The 14422-nt window shown below is 40.4% G+C and overlaps 1 protein-coding gene and 1 non-coding gene across 3 annotated transcripts in view; both read right to left on the bottom strand.

The window, feature by feature from the left end:
• Window positions 1–14422, bottom strand: part of NAA15 (N(alpha)-acetyltransferase 15, NatA auxiliary subunit) — a 91487-nt gene that overhangs the window by 70098 nt on the left and 6967 nt on the right. The window lies entirely within an intron of this gene.
• LOC115895821 lies at window positions 3427–3535 on the bottom strand. The gene has a single exon (XR_004055925.1). It is a non-coding gene; the product is annotated as a U6 spliceosomal RNA (small nuclear RNA).

The following is a 14422-nucleotide window of genomic DNA, read 5'->3' as shown; positions in this document are numbered from 1 at the left end:
GGAGGCTGAGGCAGGAGAATGGCATGAACCCGGGAGGCAGAGCTTGCAGTGAGCAGAGATTGCGCCACTGCACTCCAGCCTGGGCAACAAAGTGAGACTCCGTCTCAGAAAAAAAAAAAAAACAAATAAGGGCCAGGCACTACGGCTCAAGTTTGTAATCCCAGTGCTTCTGGAGGCTGAGGCAGGAGGATCACTTGAGGCCAGGAGTTTGAGACTAAGGTGGGAAACACAGTGAGACCCATCTCTACAAAAAAATAAGTAAGAGGCTATGAATTTTTTTTTAAGAAGAAACAGAAAATCTCAATGAAGAAATGGAATCTATTTTTAAAACGGAAATTTTTAATAGATGTCACCTTAAGAAATTAGAAAAAACAAGAGCAAATTAAACCCAACATAAGCAGAAGCAAATAATAAAAACAGAATCAATTAACCAGAAAAAATTCAGAAATACTTGGCTTTGGCAAAAAAAAAAAAAAATACAAAAAAATAAGACAAACAGAAGAAATTTGTGAAATCAAAAGTTGGTTCTTTGAGAAGATCAAAACAATGAATAAATCTCTAGACAGACACAGTCACAGAATAGCTTATTAAAGGCCCAGCTTTCTAGCCAGAGGATAAAAAGAGGTGGCTGGGCGAGGTGGCTCCCACCAGTAACCTCAACACTTTGGGAGGCCCAGGCAGGAGGACTGCTTGAAGCTAGAAGTTCAAGATCAGCCTGGGCAACACGATGAGACCCAGTCTCAAAAAATACCAGCAAGGCCGGGCGTGGTGGCTCACATGTATAATCCCAACACTTTGGGTGGCCAAGGCGGGTGGATCACCTGAGGAGTTCAAGACCAGCCTGCCCAACACGGTAAAACCCCGTCTCTATTAAAAATACAAAAATTAGCCAGGTGTGGTGGTGTGCGCTTGTAGTACCAGCTACTCAGGAGACAGAGGCAGGGGAATCACTTGAATCCAGGAGGCAGAGTTGCAGTGAGCCGAGATCGCACCACTGCACTCCAGCCTCGGCGACACAGTGAGACTCTGTCGCAAAACAAAAATAAATAAATAAATAACCTGGGGAAACATTCAGAAAGATCACAGAGAAAGAACTGGGAAAAGCAACACCACAAAGTTGTTTATGAATCCCTAGGTTTGCCTGCTAACCTATACATGTAAGAATATGACCCTACTCACAATATTAAAGACTTTGAAAACTGAACTAGCACATACTCTGTCCAGGCACCAGACTGGCTATGAGGCGGCACATAGATGGAACAGACCCAAATAGGGCTGCAAAGATGTTGGTTTTGTTTTTCGTTTTTTTTTTTTTTTTTTTTTTTTTTGGAGATGGGAGTCTCGCTCTGTTGCCCAGGCTGGAGTGCAGTGAGGCGATCTCGGCTCACTGCAAGCTCCGCCTCTCAGGTTCGCACCATTCTCCTACCTCAGCCTCCTAAGTAGCTGGGACTACAGGTGCCCGCCACCACGCCCAGCTAATTTTTTTGTATTTTTTAGTAGAGACGGGGTTTCACCATGTTAGCCAGGATGGTCTCGATCTCCTGACCTCGTGATCCACCTGCCTCAGCCTCCCAAAGTGCTGAGATTACAAATGTGAACCACCGTGCCCGGCCAGGATTGCAAAGATGTTGAAAAATAAACTGATATTAGAACAACATCCCAAAGAGGGGTTGGTACTTGAAGCTTGAACCTAACCAAATCGCTAAAACAAAGTTATCAACATTTTCCACGGGATTTAAGTAAGATCCAGGGTCTAATAAAATAGTACGCAAAGAGGAAAGTCTCAACTTGCCTGGGAAAAGAAACAGATACCAAGGCAAAGATGAAAGAGATATCTAAGACTTTCTATTCAGTGCCATAAAAATGCTCAAGGAAGCAACAGTGAACACTTTGAAGCAATTTTTTTAAAGAGAAAATACCTCACTGTATGGACTCAAAAACAGAAAGAAAGTAACAGGAAAAGTATTAGTGTGCAATAAAATTTATCCAATCTGAAAAACACAGAGAAAGATGTTTAAAGAAACAAACAGAGCTTTAGGAACCTGTTGTAAGAGGAATTCCAGACAGAGACATTCTCAGTGGTTAGGCACAGTGCATCAGCACCACAGCTGAGCTGAAACACCATATCATGAGATCATGGCAACTGAAACCCACAATATTAAGAAATAGAACTTGGCTGGGTGTGGTGGCTCACGCCTGCAATCTCAGCACTTTGGGAGGCCACGATGGGCAGATTGCTTGAGCCTAGGAGTTCAAGACCAGCCTGGCAACATGGCAAAACCCCATCTCTACTAAAAATACAGAATTCTCCAGGCATGGTGGTGCACACCTGTAATCCCAGCCGCCCACGAGGCTGAGGTGGGAAGATTGCTTGAGCCTGGGACACTGAAGCTACAGTGAGCCATGACCATGTCACTACAGTGCAGTGTGGGCAACAGTGAGCACCTGTCTCTAAATAAATAAATAAATAAATAAAGCAAAAATAAAAGAAATACAACTTTTGGCCGGGTACGGTGGCTCACGCCTGTAATCCCAGCACTTTGGGAGGCCAAGGTGGGTGGATCACAAGGTCAGGAGTTCGAGACCAGCCTGGCCAACGTGCTGAAACCCCATTTCTACTAGAAATACAAAATTTAGCCAGGCTAGAGGGCAGTGGTGTGATCTCAGCTCACTGCAACCCCCACCTCTCGGGTTTAAATGATTCTCCTGCCTCAGCCTCCTGAATAGCTGGCATTACAGGCGTACACCACCACGCCCAGTTAATTTTTGTATTTTCAGTAGAGATGGGGTTTCACCATGTTGGCCAGCCTGGTCTCAAACTCCTGACCTCAGCTGATCCACCTGCCTTGGCCTCCCAAAGTGCTGGGATGACAGGCGTGAGCCACAGCACCCAGCCTACAAAAATGTTTTTAGATACACTGATCCAAATTATCGCTCTATAACTGGATACGGGTAACTCTGTAAGAATTCTGTTTTCTTTTATTCAAGCTAAACAGTTTTGTTCTTTTAGCTGTTCCATATATGAAAGTTTTAGGGGGTTTTTTGTTTGTTTGTTTTTTGAGATGGAGTCTCGGTCTGTTGCCTAGGCTGGAGTACAGTGGTACGATCTCGGCTCACTGCAACCTCCACCTCCTGGGTTTAAGCGATTCTGCTGCCTCGGCCTCCCAGGTAGCTGGGATTACAGGCACATGCCACCACACCAGGCTAATTTTTGTATTTTTCGTAGAGACGGGGTTTCGCTATGTTAGCCAGGCTGGTCTTGAACTCCTGACCTCAAGTGATCAGCACATCTCAGCCTCCAGAAGTGCTGGGATTACAGGCGTGAGCCACCATGCCCAGCCTCCTTTGACATTTTAGACCACTCTATGAAGATGATATAATATTGTTACCATGTTTCTATATTTTACTTAATTTTTGTATATTTTTAAAAATATGGAATGTTTCATGAATTTGCATGTCATCCTTGCGCAAGGGCCATGTTAATAATCCTCTCTGTACTGTTCCAGTTTTAGTATATGTGCTGCCAAAGAAGCACTCTATATTTTAAAAAATAGTATTAATAGTGTTTCAAAAAAAAAAAAAAAACAAACTGGGAAACTGAAATGGAATTGCTAAATTGTTATTTTTCCAAATAAGCCATTAAAAAATTTTTGGCGTATTTCACACCAAAAAAGCATCTCAATATTATAAAGGTAATAAATACGTAGTCTCAGAATAAAAAAGACAAGAAAGATCTGTAGGAACTTTACACCAATATTTTTGTGGAGTACAAGCATTAGGGTGTCACTGGTCTGTATCTTTGAAAGTTTTGGACCCAGAAGTGAAAATTACATATATGGTCTTACTAGCAAGCAAAATTGAGTGTAACAATCACCATCCGCTTTCTGAATACTATACTCTTGTTAATGTATCATAAAATGTGCCAGATTTTATATTTCATTTGTTTTGTAGCATGAAATTTTGTCACTTGAAGAAAGAACATTAAAGGGGCATTTCGGACTCCTGCTTGATAAGAGTAGAAATCTGCAAAACAAGGATTATATACATGATTGACAGACAGCTATAAAATATAACCTCATAGTTATTTCCATGACAAATACTTCCAAGAGAGTTTGAAGAGAGAACAATGCGGTGGGACACAGAAACAGAAGTATAACCAATTATCCAATTATATAAAACCTAAACTGCAAATTATTTTAAAGCAAACACAAATATTTTCAAGTATAGCACATAAAAAACAAGGATTAAGTCCCCTATAGGTTAATGGCCATCCTCTAATTTGGGTTTGCTTTTTTTTTTTTTTCCGAGACAGTGTCTGCTCTGTCATCCAGGCTGGAGTGCAGTGGCATGATCTCGGCTCACTCCAACCTCCGCCTCCTGGGTTCAAGCGATTCTCCTGCCTCAGCCTTCCGAGTAGCTGGGATTGCAGGCATGTGCCACCACACCCGGCTAATTTTTGTATTCTTAGTAGAGACGGGTTTCACTATGTTGGCCAGGCTGGTCTCGAACTCTTGACCTCGTGATCCGCCTGCCTCGGCCTCCCAAAGTGCTGGGATTACAGGTGTGAGCAACTGTGCCCGGTCCACCATCCTCCAATTTCTACACGCTCCACAAATCCTCATAAAAACCATATAGGCCAAGAATAAGAGCAAATAAAATCATCCATAGCTGACCCCACAGCATTATAAGGAGATGAAATGACTAAAAACTCAAATTTACATGTAAGAGCATAAACATTGAAGACCAGAAGCTTCAATGGGAACTGTCCAGAAGAGCAATATAGCAGGGTCCTAGTGGTAACTGAATTACATGTAATATGACCGAGGATTTACCATCAGGAGAGGGCCCCATCTGAGAGAAAGTACTGATGGCTCATCTGAGACATGACAGTGAGAGCAATGGTACTGGGAAGTCAAAAATAATACACTTAGAAAGTACGTAAGATCAAAGGCAACAGTTTTAGCAAGGCACAGTTTCTGGGAGAGAAGGAGGTGTCATTTGGAGGGCTGATGATAAAGGGAAAAAAGGAAGTGACCAGAGCATAAATGGCCTACTAAAACAAGACAGAACTATGGCAGGGGTTGCGGGGGTAGGTGTTAATTTATTTTTAAAACTACACTTCACTGTGGCAACAAATCAGAGTGCTCTTGAACTAAGAGACTGAGAAGGCCACCCTAACCCCATCACCAAAATAAGACAAAATAAGATAACAATATTGTTGGTACAGTAAAATCCAGCACAAACAACCTGAACGGAAAAAAGGACTCAGCATTCATACCAAATTACTTATAAGAAATAAAAAGTAAAATACTTGGGCAGAAGAAAATACACCAAAAACCCTTACAGAGGAAAGATTAATATCACCATATCCATCGCAAATTTAAAGTAATTAAATAACAAATGCAGACATAAAAGAACACCTCAAATGAGAAACTCAAAATTTTAAACAGAGTAGATAAATACCAGGAACTTGTAAAACATGAACAAACTGAACTTAAATGAAGACTAAATTACAAAAGATGCCCTAGAAGGAACAGATAGAACAGATACGATCTAAAGAGATAGAAAATAGGAATGCTTTCACATAAATGAAAAAGAAATAAGAGGTGAAGACAATCAAAGAAAAGTCATACATATAGAAGAGAGAGGACAGGTGCAATAGCTCACACCTGTAATCCCAGCACTCTGGGAGGCCAAGGCAGGTGGATCACTTGAGGTCAGGAGTTTGAGACCAGTCTGACCAACATGGTGAAACCCTGTCTCTACTAAAAATACAAAAATTGGCCGGGCATAGTGGCGCATGCTTGTAACCCCAGCTACTTGGGAAGCTTAGGCAGGAGAATCGCTTGAACCTGGGAGGTGGAGCTGAGATGGCACCACTCCCCTCTAACCTGGGCAACAGAGCCAGACTCTATCTTGGAAAAAAAAAAAAAAGAAGAGAGGCAAATAAGATTCAATAGTCAAAGATTACTGAAGAATGAAATAGAACAGAAATACCAATACTCAAAACTGTAACTCAAGAAAATTTATTGGATGTCTAAGAAAAAAACCAAGTCATATATTAAGAAATAAAATCAGTCTGGCATTAGCAACACAAGCAAGATACAAGCAGGATAACATTTTCAAGAAATATTTCAAGAATCAAAGAAAAGTCATACATACAGAAGAGAGAGGACAGGTGATGGATGTGAATCAAATATTTTACATCCAGCCAAGCTGTCCTTCAAATATCAAGGATATAGGAAACAATTTAAACATGTAAAAATTTAAGAAATTGTTCCACAAGCATTCCTGAGGAATCTACTAGATGATGAGCTTTATCCAACCAAGAAGTGATTGAGAACTTCAAAAAAAATCTGTAAATCTTTAACAATATTGTAGCACTAAATTTAAAACAAAGGTATTGATGAGGAAGAACAGTATGTAAAATGACATACTCTCACAAAGTAAATGTAACTTCAAAAAATCACAGGAAAAGAGACAGAAAAAAAAACTGGAATAAGACCTCACACATAAGAAAATGAAACTAAATGGTTCTAATTTAAAGCTGATAAACCAAATAGAAGAAACCTAAATGTAAAAAAAGCGGGGGGGGGAACTAAGAGGAGTTTTAAAAGTATACATAAATGTAACTAACAAAAATATAAACTCTCTTAAGTAAAAAATAAAAAATAAAGCAAATAAAAACATCAAACAGAATACAAGACCCAGAGTAAATATAACATAAACCAAAGATGAGATCAATTCAGTGAAAAAGCTAAGGTTTAAAATAGACTACATCTACAAAAGAGCAAGTACTAATAATACACATGCTTTACCATTTGCCACGCACTTGTATACATATCTCACTACCTACTCTGTGAGGTAGTTTAGAAAAGCACTGCTTTTCTCTTTTACTCAGATTTGCTGAGGCTTTGTTGTGGCTGCTGTTGTTGAGGAGACGTGGTCTCACTCTGTCACTCTGGCTGGAGTGCAGTGGCATGAACACTGCTCACTGAAGCCTGGAACTGCCAGGCTCAAGCAGTCCCCTACCTCAGCCTGCCAAGTAGCTGGGATTACAGGCGCGCACCACCACACCTGGCTAATTTTTGTATTTTTGTACAGATAGGGTTTCGCCATGCTGCCCAGGCTGGCCTAGAACTCCTGGGCTCATGTGATCCTCCCACCTCTGCCTCTCAAAGCACTGAGATTACAGGAGTGAGCCATCGTCCCTGGCCTATTTCCTGGGTTTTAAAATGTCACTTAGACTCCCCACAGAAATCTTTAAAATGAATTAGCCTCTATCAGAAGCTTCCCTAGGCTGAGGCGGAGCTTGCAGTGAGCCGAGATTGCGCCACTGCACTCCAGCCTGGGAGACAGAGCGAGACTCCATCTCAAAAAATAAAATAAAATAAAATAAAACTTCCCTAGGCTGGGTGCAGTGGCTCATGCCTGTATTCCCAGCACTTTGGGAGGCCGAGGCACAAGAAATATTTCAAAGAATCAAACAAAAGTCATACATATAGAAGAGAGAGGACAGGTGACGGATGTGAATCAAATATTTTATATCCAGCCAAGCTGTCCTTCAAATATCAAGGATATAGGAAACAATTTAAACATGTAAAAATTTAAAAAATTGTTCCACAAGCATTTCTGAGGAATCTACTAGATGATTCTGTAGTATTGGCTATACTTACGATTTCCTTAAGGGAGTGTCACAAGGTCAAGAGATTGAGACCATCGTGGCCAACATGGGGAAACCCCTTTTATACTAAAAATACAAAAATCTGCTGGGCGTGGTGACACACACGTGTAATCCCAGCTATTTGGGAGGCTGAGGCAGGAGAACTGTTTGAACCTGGAAGGCGGAGATTGAGGTGAGCCAAGATCATGCGACTGCACTCCAGTCTGGCAACAGAGCAAGATTCCATCTCAACAAAAAAGTTTCCCTAACAAACAAAAAGTTGGAAGATGCTTAAGTCTCCTTGGTTTTCATTTACTGGCAGTGGCAACCTAAGATGGCAAAGAATGTGGCACTATCTCAGGTACTAGACGTAAGACCAGGGCTCTTGGCAAACAGCCACACTTCAGAGTTAAGAACTACTCAAACACAGGATATATGATCTCTACAACTCTAAGTGAAATCATGTACAGTTAAATTCTGTTATAATGCTTGTTTTGAAAACACACATTGGCTCCAACACAATTGATGGGGAGTATTTTGAGCATTTTAAATTTCATGTTTGCTTCTGTGCCATTCATCTGTTAGAAAATCTAGATGAACACAGAAAACAGCACCTAGCCAAAACAAGTCTCATAGGCATACACAGCAGCACTCAGACACACACCTCAACTACCTCAGTTCCCCTTGTATGCTGTGAGCCACAATGAACCACACCCATCCACATGTGATGTTACAACTTTCCATCAGATTTCAGACAACCTGCCTTTCTCCACCTCACAATGATTCACAAACTATAATCCTTCAGATGCCCACTTCTGCAAGCAAGCACTGTCTTTTCCAAAGTAAAGTGCAATATTTACATCATAGTATTATGTATTTGTTAACCATTTAACATATGTAAAACAGTACTACCATTTGAAGTTCTTATCTTTGTTTTTAATCTGTCACTAATAACGTTTTTTAACGTTGTGGCCACCCTCATTTTTCCCATAAGCCTTGTGGTTTTTATTGCATGACTCTGCAAAGCGCAGAGACTTTTAGGAATCTCTATATCCCAATACAGTGGAATTACCTGTATACAAAGCATTTAGAAATATACTGTAAAAGGCCAGGTGCGGTGGCTCACACCTGTAATGCCAGCACTTTGGGAGGCTGAGGCGGGCAGATCACCTGAGGTCGGGAGTTAGAGGCCAGCCCATGGAGAAACCCTGTCTCTACTAAAAATACAAAATTAGCCGGGCATGGTGGCACATGCCTGTAATCCCAGCTATTCTGGAGGCTGAGGCAAGAGAATCACTTGAACCAGGGAGGCGGAGGTTGCGGTGAACCAAGATAGCGCCACCATTGCACTCCAGCCTGGACAACAAGAGTGAAATTCCGTCTCAAAAAATAAAAAAAGAAGAAAGAAAGAAGGAAAGAAGGAAAGAAGGAGAGAAGGAGAGAAAGAGAGAAAGAGAGAAAGAGAGAAAGAGAGAAAGAGAGAAAGAGAGAAAGAAAGAGAGAGAGAAAGAGAGAAAGAAAGAAAGAAAGAAAGAAAGAAAGAAAGAGAAAGAAAGAAAGAAAGAAAGAAAGAAAGAAAGAAAGAAAGAAAGAAAGAGAAAGAAAGAAAGAAAGAAAGAAAGAAAGAAAGAAAGAAAGAAAGAAAGAAAGAAAGAAAGAAAGAAAGAAAGAAAGAAACTGTAACAATGTAGTCATTTAGTATTGGCTATACCTACAATTTCCTTAAGGGAGTGTCACAAACTTTGTATCAGCTAACAAGTAAAAAGTTGAGCATAAAATCTGGCTCAAAATAGATACTAAATAAATACTGCTTTGCTTAATGTTCTCCTTCTTAAAAATTCTGACTTAGTCCTCAAGCATTGATAATTAAATGTAATCTTGTACTACCCAACGACTTCTCTCTGAAAAATAGAGTCCCATTTTAAGTGTAAGCCATTTTATTGTGAGAGGAAAAAGAAGTATTTGAATTTGAACAGCAACCATGTGTAAAAGCAGACAACCAACCAAGGCCAGGCTTTTTTTCCCTAGGTCTATTGTTTTTAAAAGCAAACTTTCACTTCTCCTTTCATGTAATCAGATAAAACAACTCTTATAGATGCCACTCAGGAATGTTTACACAATCTCCTCAGTAATAAAATCAAATGGAATCTTTAAGATTAAAAATATTACTGGCTTCAAATAATATTATTTCCCCAAGGTGTTTTAGTAGAAATTTCATATTATTTCAACTGAAGATTTGCTCATATTATACTAACCAAAGAAAGTGCAGTAGAGCCCATCAGATAACAAAAACATCAACCTGTCCATCATTTAATTCTTACACTGCAATTTTTATTTTACTTATTTTTCCCCCAGACAAGGTCTCAGCCACCCAGGCTGGAGTGCGTCGGCATGATGATAGCACACTACAGTCTCGAACTGCAATGAGCTCAAGCAGTCCTCCACCTCAGCCTCCCAAGTAGCTGGGACTACAGGTTTGCACCACCACCATACCCAGGTAACTTTTTTATTTTTTACAAAGACAGAGCCTTGCTATGTTGCCCAGGCTGGTCTCGAACTCCTGGCTTCAAGAGATCTTCCACACTGGCCTCCCAAAGCACTGGGATTACAAGCTATTTTACTTCTAAATAACCAGGAAAGGAAAGATTGCTTTAATTAAATTAAAAGTGTAAGGGATTATTTCAATGCCACATTAAGTAGTGAACAATATAATTTCCTATCTTACCTAGGAGGAAAAAAACCACATGCAACAAGTTAGACTAGTGTTCTTAAAGTTACAACTTTAATACAAGTTTGTACAGCACGTATCATAAAACAACTTAGATGTTTAAGCCTACAGCTAACATTTCAGGGAAATTTCCAAAAGAATACAACCACAGCATAAAATTCCTTCCACGCCCTAACATTTACACTGATAACTATCACTGAATTTAAGCCTCTTCACTCACCCTTCTTACTATCAGAATTGGCAACTGACATCCTTTTCACAACCATTTTTCACTAAGAATCTTACGTTTGTCTCCTCAACAGTATATTGCCTGTAAATAGAGCACAAACTTGTATTTAGATATGAATGCTGATTGCTGGCTAAGCTCACTGTTAAGTGACTTGTTCTCTCTTCCACATCAGCTTCTCAGCATACCAAAAATTAAACTTGATTTTTAAATTTTCTGAAAAACACAAAGCAACTCTACACTACAATTATTTTCCTTCTAATTTTTTTTTAAAGAGATGGAGTTTCACTATGGTGCCCAGGCTGGAGTGCAGTAGCAATTCACAGGGGCAATAATCACAAACTATAGCCTTGAACTCCTGGGCTCACCCAAATCTTGCTGCCTCAGACTCCTGAGTAACTGGCATGCACCCCTGTGCCCAGCTCTTCAACATTTTATATTTTAAATTTTATAACAGGTCCATTTCTTAATATCATATATAGTGATCGTCAACCCTGACTTCATGTCAGAATCGGTTGTAAAGCTCTATGAAATGACGTATGACTGAGTCCTACTATCTGAAGATTCTAATACAGCAGCAGGCTCCTCACAACCAACTCATTTAATCCTGATACCATTTATCCTCCAATGCCAAAACCAAAGAAACAATAATAAAAGTTTCCTCTTATTACGCTTTTGTGATGAAAGAAAGACTATGTAAACAAATACTATAATTCATTCATAAATTAAACTTCAAAGTCTTACCACATAATACAGGCTCTGCCCAATATCCTACAATTACTTCATATAATAATGTACTCTGTAATGCCAAAATCCAGCTTAACTCCATTTTCCAAATATTTATGCAAGCACACAATCCAAAGATCTTTCTCTCTTGCCCTGTAATCACTGTTTTCACACTCACTTCACATAACAAATATTTATTAAACATCTACTATGGTACACCATTTTAACTAATGCGAATAGAGCCATTAGCAGACATCCTTATCTTCATAAAATCTACATTTTAATTGCGGAAAATATGTGATAAATATACAAGTAAATGTAAGAAGCTGATAAATGAGAATAAAGTAAGAAATAAGAAAATAAGGTGAGAAGGACTGACTGCTAGCCAAGGAAGGCCTCTAAATAACATTTAAAGGACACCTGTTTAGCTGGGCATGGTGGCATGTGCCTGTAGTCCCAGCTGCCCGGAAGGTTAAGATGGGAGAATCGCTTCAACCTAGGAGGCGGACGTTGCAGTGGGCCAAGATCACACTACTGCACTCCAGACCTTCAGCCTGGGCAACAGAGTGAGACCTTGTCTCAAAAAAAAAAAATTTTAAAAATTAGGCCAGGCACGGTGGCTCACACCTGTAATCCCAGCATTTTGAGAGGCCGAGGCAGGTGGATCACCTGAAGTCTGGAGTTTGAGACCAGCCTGGCCAACATGGTGAAACCCAGTCTGTACTAAAGTACAAAAATTAGCCAGGCCTGGTGGCAAGCACCTGGAATCCCAGCTACTCAGGAAGCTGAGGCAGGAGAATCGCTTGAACTCAGGAGGCGGAGGTTGCAGTAAACTAAAATTGTGCCACTGCATGCCAGGCTGGGTGACAGACGGAAACCCTGTCTCAAAAAATAATAAAAATAAAATTTAAAATAAAAAATAAATAAAGGACACGTGAGCAGAAGTCCTAAAACAAATAAGAAAAATGAGTCACGCAGGTATCTGGGGGAGAAAATTCTCAACAGTCCTTTGCATATATATGACCCTTTATATGACCTAGCTTTTTATGTCCAAAAATGCCTTTATGAAGAAAGAAGATACATTGAATCAATGCTGTCAGAACTGCATTGTCAGAAGCAGAAATATTAAAAGATATAAGACTGCACACTAAGGAGAGAGATCCCTTCAGTTGAGGCCAGCTGGACAGTATCTCTCCAGTCCCCCAATCACACCGAGCACCATGCCTGCCTCTCTGGAAACTGTTCTTTAAGGAGCGCTTCAATAGTTTGGATGGCAATTCTATTATCATCAGATAACTAGCTCCAATAATGACCCAGGACTTCAACACTTTGACACATCTAAAGAATGGAATATTAAATTCAGTTCCCTTTTAAGCTTTAGTCTGCTTTTCTGAAAATATAGTGTTGTCTATCTACTACTATTGAAAACTGAACTGTGGTCACTCTGCACAAACAAGTATTTTTAACCCACTCTCTTGACACAAAAGAATCATTTTTTGAAACATTTCACGTTTGTAACACAATACAGATTTTAAAAATATATGCTGTCAGGCCGGGCGCGGTGGCTCAAGCCTGTAATCCCAGCACTTTGGGAGGCCGAGACAGGCGGATCACGAGGTCAGGAGATCGAGACCATCCTGGCTAACATGGTGAAACCCCGTCTCTACTAAAAAATACAAAAACTAGTCGGGCGTGGTGGCCGGCGCCTGTAGTCCCAGCTACTCGGGAGGCTGAGGCAGGAGAATGGCGTGAACCCGGGAGGCGGAGCTTGCAGTGAGCTGAGATCCCGCCACTGTACTCCAGCCTGGGTGACAGTGAGACTCTGTCTCAAAAAAAAATAAAAAATAAATAAAAATAATAAAAATAAAAATATATGCTGTCAGTTTAAAACAAAAAAAATATTTATTTCTTCATTCATACTACATCTCATTCCAGAAAAACAAAAATTAAAAAGTAAGCAAACAGGCCAGGCACAGTAGCATGTACCATAATCTCAGCTACTTGGGAGGCTGAAGCAGGAGGATCACTTGAGCTCAGGACTAGCCTGGGCAACATAGTGAAATTCTGGTCCCACGTGCATATGCGCACACACGCACGCGCGCACACACACAAACACAAATTTAAAAAGCAAGCAAAGAATAAATTTACCACATTATTAAAAGATTTTCACTTCTCACTAGTCTTTTTTTTTTTTTTTTTTTTTTTGAGACAAAGTTTCACTCTCGTCCCCCAGGCTGGAGTGCAATGGCGCGATCTTGGCTCACTGCAACCTCCACATCCTGGGTTCAAGCGATTCTCCTGCCTCAGCCTCCCAAGTAGCTGGGATTACAGGTGCCTGCCACCACACCTGGCTAACTTTTGTACTTCTAGTAGAGACGGGGTTTCACCATGTTGGCCAGGCTGGTCTCGAACTCCTGACCTCAGGTCATCCACCTGCCTCAGCCTCCCAAAGTGCTGGGATTACAAGTATGAGTTACCACGCCCGACCCTCACTAGATTTTTACAGAAAAATTATTTTGTAATTTTTATAATAATTATATACACATTATATATACATATATAAAATAGCAAAACTGCATTTTGTTTTCTGATATACTTTTAAGGAATAATTTATCCTAGTTTAAACTTATGACTGGCAGCAGGGCGTGGTGGCTCACGCCTGTAATCCCAGCACTTGGGAGGCTGAGGTGGGTAAATCACCCGAGGTGAGCAGTTTGAGACCAGCCTGGCCAACATGGAGAAACCCCGTCTCTACTAAAAATACAAAACTTAGCCGGGCATGGTGGTAATCCTGTAATCCCAGCTACTGGGGAAGCTGAGGCAGGAGAATCACTCGAACCTGGGAGCCGAAGTTTGCAGTGAGCTGGAGGTTGCAGTGAGCCGAGATCGAACCACTGTACTCCAGCCTGGACAACAAGAGCGAGATTCCATCTCAAAAAAATAAACTTATGATTAACTACTATGTTCAGAAGGGGATTTCAGAACAGACCAAACTTTGTTTCCATTTTTTTATTTTTTGTTATATTCTAAATAAAGTACAAGCAAAAGTATATTAAAACCAATTTCAAAGTTATTGTCC

Source organism: Rhinopithecus roxellana, chromosome 2 (assembly GCF_007565055.1).
Source record: "Rhinopithecus roxellana isolate Shanxi Qingling chromosome 2, ASM756505v1, whole genome shotgun sequence".
Classification (NCBI taxonomy): domain Eukaryota; kingdom Metazoa; phylum Chordata; class Mammalia; order Primates; family Cercopithecidae; genus Rhinopithecus; species Rhinopithecus roxellana.
Note: the sequence above shows the minus strand (reverse complement) of the source record. Positions and strands in the feature narration are given on the sequence as shown.